Genomic DNA, 7,301 nt, shown 5'->3' with positions numbered 1-7,301 from the left:
CAACATGCTGAAAAGGGTAAATCTATTCGCTTTGGCCATTTACGGTTTGGTCATTTTCCCAAAAGTTCTCGGACATCTCGAAGTTGCAGTAGTTGATTTCTTCGAAAGGTTAAAACAAGGAATCAACCCTGTCCCGACCATCCTAGCCGAGACCTTCAGGTCCCTGGGTAGTTGTCGAAGAAAAGGGGAGGGACGATTTATCGGATGCGCGCAGTTGCTCAATGTTTGGATTTTGAGTCACTTCTGGAAGGTAGAGCGCACTCCGTTCCATATGTTGTCGAAGGAAGTCACCAAGCAACATTGGGTATCAGTTTTTCAGAATCTTCGCGCCGAGAATATAACATGGAGAGCACCCTGGATCCGTCCTTCAGTTCTGCTATACAAATGTGGAAGCCAAGATTGGGTACCTTTACTCGGGTTATGGGGAGGAGTTGGATATGCCCCGCTATTAGTCCAAAGGCAGTTTTTTTCGCGACAATTCTTCCCCGCAACTGGAGGATTAGCACAGTTCGAGTTCACTTTCGCGTGTGAAGGATATATGAAGAGAGTCCGAGACACTGCAAAGTATTGGAAGGAAATTCATTTCATGGAATTAGCTTTGTATGGTGATACCCTTACCCAAGATTACGACATATGGAGGAAGCAACGGGTAAATAGTCAGCAAATCTCATTAACAAACTACACCATCCAGAATCCTTTCTCGGAGGAAACGCCGTCTGAGCTAGAAATGGCAAGACAAGAATTCGAACGAGAAAAGGCCAAGATGTCTCGGGACCTTAGTGCCCTTCAAGAAGAAAACTATCAACTGAAGACTGAAGTTCAGGTTGAAAGGTCCAGGACTGAAAAAGTACAAAGAGAAGCCGAGATTGTGAGAAACGACTTAAGGGACCTTCATTTGGAAAACAAGAAATTAAGAAACACTATAAAGAATAGCGGGTTGGGCAAGTCGACAGCAGAATGGAAGGAAGAAATTAGCAATATCAAGGGAGGAATGGAGTTTTGGAAGGGAAAAGCAAAGAAAGAGGAGGAAAAGGCTGCGCGCGCTGTGATAGAGTTAAGAAGGAAGAACGCCGAGTATGAAATAGTGGCTGCAAAATTGGCGAATAGTCAGTCTGAACATCAAGAATTAAAAAGGAAAACACGAGATCTAGAAAATATGCTGCAATCTCGTCAACAACAATTAGATAACCTCTTGAAGGCTCTAGAAGAAAAGAGTGAGCAGTACGATAAGGACATTCACGCGTATGAAGGAACCCTCAAAGAAAAAGAAATGCAACTTGACTTCTTGATCAATGAAATTCGTAAAGTGGCTATGCAAGTTGTTCAATTATCAGATGAAGCCGAAGTTCTCAGTTGCCAATTCCCCCCGAGCCAAAGATCGAGCATATCAGAGTTTTTAGAGCAAGTGAAGAAACAAGGCAATGTGGCTAGGAAATTTGTGTAACTGTTGGAAAAATGAGAACTTTGTGTAATAGACTATGTTGATAAATGAAATGCCTAAATATGGGGCTATCTTGAAATCAACACCAATTTCTTACATTTCATTCATAACTGACACTCATTTGACATTCATGCATTCATTCATGCATCAGTTCATTCATTGCATATCCCATACTCGTTCGCTGAGGTTAAAACGTACAATTCGCAGTTGCCAGACTTCAAGACTGGAACCACGTCATCCGTATAAAACGCGCCGACAAGCTAGAGTAATGGAAAATGAATTCAATGAGAGAATTGAAAGGATGGAAAAAGCTCAAAAGGAATTACAAGAGCAACTGGCCAAATCGCAACAAGAGACGAGAGACCTAATGGTGATATCTCGAGAGGAATCACTCGAGCAAAGAGATCAGATGGCTAAAATGATGGAGATGATGACAACTTTGGTCAAAGGAAAATGGCCCATGCAGAACCCCGATGTTATGGAACCTCGGTCAAGAATTCACCATGATCAGGATCCACTCTATCCCCCGGGATTCACTCCACCGCCCGCATATACAATACAAAGAGGGTATACTCAAGAGGAACCCACTGGCTTGGAGCATCGACCCATGCCACCTGCTCCACCCACTAATTTGGGGCAAGGAATGTTAGCGTCGAACCCAGGGGCTAGTTCTGCTAATCCACTAGTTCCAGATCTGGATGACCCAGCAGAGGTAGCCAAGTTGAAATTGGATAACCATGACGCAAAATATAGGAGTCTAGAGGAAAGACTCAAAGCAATAGAAGGCACTGAAGTCTTCTCCGCACTAGGTGCCAAGGAACTCAGTTTGGTACCTGATCTAATTTTGCCCCCGAAGTTCAAAGTGTTTGATTTTGAGAAGTATGATGGGACAAGGTGCCCAAAAGCACATCTAATTATGTTCTGTCGAAAAATGACCGGTTATGTGAATGAGGATAAACTACTCATACATTACTTTCAAGATAGTCTAACAGGGTCAGCTCTTCGGTGGTACAATCAACTTAGTAGAGAAAAGATTCGATCCTGGAAGGACTTGGCGTCAGCATTTTACGAACAGTACAAGCATGTATCGGATATGGTGCCAGACCGTATGACCTTGCAAATGATGGAGAAAAAGCCATCAGAGACCTTTAGACAGTATGCGCAGAGATGGAGAGACGTCTCAGCTCAAGTGGAACCCTCACTAACAAAAACGGAGATAACCGTTCTCTTTATCAATACTTTAAAGGCACCGTTTTATGACAAACTAGTGGGAAGTGCCACGAAAGATTTCGCGAATATTGTAATATCCGGTGAACTCATAAAGAATACTGTCAAGAGCGGTAGAATGGAAGGATCAGAAGGCTCAAGAAAAGCAGCACCCTTAAGGAAAAAAGAGCCAGAAGCCCACATTGTGGGAACTGGGAGTCGTTACATTCCCAATTCGTATCCTAACCAACCCCGACCTCGAAATTTTCACCCCTGAATTCCTATTATCCCCCTCAAACCCCTTACTACCAAGCACCACATCCGTCCTGCCCTGTATACGCCACGAACAACCAAAGACCCGTCACTAATTTCCCACAAAACACGGTACCCGCCCAAAGCCAATCAAGGCATAATCCCGAGAGACCGCAATTTACCTCCATCCCTGTGTCGTATGGGGAATTATACCCAAAACTTTTAGAAAAACAGCTAATTTCTCCCCATTACATGGCACCCCTTAAACCTCCATACCCAAAGTGGTACGATCCAAACGCTAGTTGTGCATACCACGCAGGGAACCAATGGCACTCTACTGAGAACTGTCTCGCTTTCAAAAGGAGAGTTCAATGACTCATTGACGCGGGTATCCTACGATTCGATAGTGCTAGTAACGCCACGGGGAACCCGTTCCCTAACCATACCGAAGGGAATGTGAGCACAGTGGGGAAAGAGGATGAATGGAAGGTCAGAAGATGTGTGGCAGAAATAAGGACGCCTCTGCAGAAAATCTGGGAGATATTGGTTAAGAAAGGATTGCTCTGTCACTCTGATAGAGTTTTTGGAGAAGAAGGTCAAAGTTTTTACAATTTTCATGGGATTGTTGGGCACGACATTCAGTCATGCGAGGACTTTAAAAGGTTACTTCAAGACCGGATGGATAATAAGGAGATCAAGGTCCTTAACAAGAGTGAAGATGCCAACGAAAGAAAAGTATGCGTCTCTGATAGCCAATCATCAGGGCCCCCTTATAGTGCTGATCGACCGTTGGTAATTTATTACGACACGATGAGAGAGCCATTGAAACCACAGATGGTAATTGAAGTACCATCTCCTTTCCCGTATAAGGACAACAAAACAGTACCGTGGAAATATGATGTTAATATCGTTACACCGGAAGTTGAAAAGTCCAAAGCCATAACTGAAGATGTTGGGGAGGTAGGTCATTTTACTCGAAGTGGACGATGCTATTCTAAAAAAGTTGAATCGGTAAAGAAAAGTAGCGACTCGAAGCAAAAAGGGAAAGCAATGATGTACGAGGTCGAAGTCGAGCAAGAAATTCCACCCGTGCAAGAAACTAAAAAGCCTGTGAATGAGGAAGAAGCTCAAGAATTCTTGAAATTTATTAAGCACATCGAATATAGTGTGGTGGAACAATTGAGCAAGCAGCCAGCACGAATCTCAATTCTATCTCTACTATTAAATTCAGAGCCACACCGGAACGCTTTATTGAAGGTGTTAAATCAAGCTTACGTGGCCAACAACATATCTGTCGAAAAGCTTGATAGGTGGGTAAACAATCTGAATGCGGACAACTTTATCTCTTTTAGTGATGATGAGATACCGCCAAATGGTAGAGGCTCGGTGAAAGCGCTGCATATCACGACCCGCTGCAAGGGCTACATAATACCGAACGTACTCATCGATAATGGGTCAGCGATAAATGTTATGCCATTGGCTACACTTTCTAGAATACCGATGGATTTGTCCTACTTAAAGCCCTGTCATTCCATGGTAAGGGCATTCGACGGGACGAAGCGCGAAGTCATGGGAAAGATCGAAATCCCTTTGGAAGTGGGCCCCTACATCTATGAGGTCGAATTCCAAGTCATGGACATTACACCCTCTTATAACTGCCTTTTGGGAAGACCTTGGATTCATTCTGCTGGAGCAGTCCCATCATCCCTCCATCAAAAGGTGAAATTCATCATGGATGGCTGTTTGGTCACAGTCGAGGGCGAAGAAGACATCGTCGCATCTATCTCTGCTGATGCGCCATACTTGGAAGTAAGCAATGACGCAGTGGAATGTTCCTTTCGATCCCTTGAATTCATCAATGCCACTTTCGTCGCTGATGGAAATAGAATTCCGATGCCAAAACTGTCGAGAAATACCAGAATGGGTGTCAAGTTGACCGTAGGAAGGGGAGCTCGTGCGAGAAGAGGTTTAGGGAGACATCTGCAAGGAATAGTGAGGGCTTTAAAGCCAGTGCACCACAAGGCCCGATACGGTTTGGGGTTCCAGCCTGACATGCACCAAAGAAGAAGACAGTGGAAGAAGGATCAAGAGAGAAGAATTGCAAGAACTTTAGGCTGAGAACCAGAATAGGAACCAATAGAGTACCCTCCTTTGTCAAAAACATTTATATCTGCGGGAATGATGTACCCTGGACAAGATGATCCACGAAACATGTTGGGATTAATTGAAAGGGATTTTCAGAATGTCAGTATAAATGTCATTGACAAAGAAGCTGGTGCAAGTAAAGATGTCTCGAGGATACGCCCTTGCCCTCCTGGTTTCATGTTGAACAATTGGATTGCTGAGGAGCTTCTTGTAGTTTATAAGCCTTCAGAGTAATGCTAAACATCAACCTTCTATTGTGTCCTTAGATATAATAGAATTCTTTTGTAAGAGTTTGCATTCGCTCTTTATCATTTAAATGAATATCAATGAAGATGCATTTTGTCACGATTTTTCGCATTATCACTAATTTCATAATCATTTTCTCATTTCATAGCCTATCCTTACATTTGCCTCTTTGCCATGACATAACATTTGTTCGTTGTTTCCAATACTTGGATGTCCCCCTATAGCTTCCTTTTCCATTCAACTTTCAGGTGCTCAGATATTGACGACATGAATAAGCCCGTTACGAATCTTGAAATTGATTTTGAGAAGGCTGTTTGCTTAGGAGAATTTGAAGCTGAAAAAAATGCTGAAGATTATGTCTCGTCTCCTGAATTGTTAAGAATGGTGGAACAAGAGGATAAACAGGTTCTGCCTCATGAAGAATCTGTGGAAACAATAAATTTGGGCACTAAAGAGAGGAAACAAGAATTGAAGATTGGGACTTCTATTTCAGAAAGTACCAGGCATAGTTTGATCACTTTACTCCACGAATACAAAGATGTTTTCGCATGGTCATACCAGGACATGCCAGGGCTAGATGAAGATTTAGTGGTCCATAAGCTCCCATTAAAGCCAGAATGCAAGCCGATCCAGTAAAAATTAAGACGGATGAGGCCCGAAATGCTGTTGAAAATAAAAGAGGAAGTCAAGAAGCAATCTGACGCTGGCTTCCTACAAGCCTCCAAATATCCAGAATGGGTGGCTAACATAGTCCCGGTACCAAAGAAAGATGGAAAAGTACGAATGTGCGTGGATTACCGTGACCTGAATCGAGCAAGCCGAAAAGATAATTTTCCCTTGCCACGTATTGACACGGTGGACAACACAGCAAAACATTCATTATTTTCTTTCATGGATGGATTCTCGGGGTATAATCAGATCAAGATGGCCCCTGAGGATATGGAGAAAACTACCTTCATAACAATGTGGGGAACGTTCTGCTACAAGGTGATGCCATTCGGGTTAAAGAATGCTGGGGCAACATATCAGAGGGCTATGGTGACATTATTCCATGACATGATGCATAAGGAAATAGAGGTCTACGTCGATGATATGATTGCTAAATCTCGAGGAGAAGAAGAACATGTAATGAACCTCAAGAAGTTGTTCGAAAGGCTGAGAAAGTTTCAGCTAAAGCTTAATCCAGCCAAATGTACATTCGGGGCTACCTCGGGAAAATTGCTAGGCTTCATTGTTAGTGAAAGAGGTATCGAAGTTGATCTAGATAAAATAAAAGCCATCCAAGAATTACCTCCCCCGCGCACACAAAAGGAAGTCAGGGGATTTTTAGGGAGGTTGAATTACATTGCTCGATTCATTGCTCAACTTACCAACCAATGCGACCCAATTTTTCGACTCCTTCGAAAACATAACCTGGGAGAATGGAACGAGGAGTGCCAAGTGGCCTTCGATAAGATAAAACGGTATCTGTCTAATCCTCCTGTGCTAGTACCACTGACCCCTGGAAAACCCTTAATTTTGTACCTGACCGTGTTTGAAAACTCAATGGGTTGCGTACTGGGGCAACATGATGAGTCAGGGAGAAAAGAAAAGGCGATCTACTACCTCAGCAAAAAGTTCACTGAATATGAGGCAAAATATTCGTCCATTGAGAAATATTGTTGCGCTCTGGTTTGGGTAGCTCGGAGACTCAGGCAATATATGTTGTATCACACGACATGGCTAATTTCAAAGCTGGACCCAATAAAATACATGATGGAATCGCCGGCACTATCAGGAAGAATGGCACGATGGCAGATTCTCCTTTCGGAATATGACATTGCCTATGTAAGTCAGAAGTCAATAAAAGGGAGCGCAATAGCTGACTTCTTAGCAACTCGAACGACAGAGGAATATGAGCCTTTAAGATTCGATTTCCCAGACGAAGACTTAATGTGTATCACAAAAATAGAATCCGAGTCATCAAAAGAAAAGTCATGGAAGATGTGCTTTGATGGTGCGTCAAATGCTT

Source organism: Gossypium hirsutum, chromosome D06 (genome assembly GCF_007990345.1).
Source record: "Gossypium hirsutum isolate 1008001.06 chromosome D06, Gossypium_hirsutum_v2.1, whole genome shotgun sequence".
Lineage (NCBI taxonomy): Eukaryota > Viridiplantae > Streptophyta > Magnoliopsida > Malvales > Malvaceae > Gossypium > Gossypium hirsutum.
The sequence above is the reverse complement of the archived record's forward strand: the minus strand, read 5'-3'. Positions refer to the sequence as shown.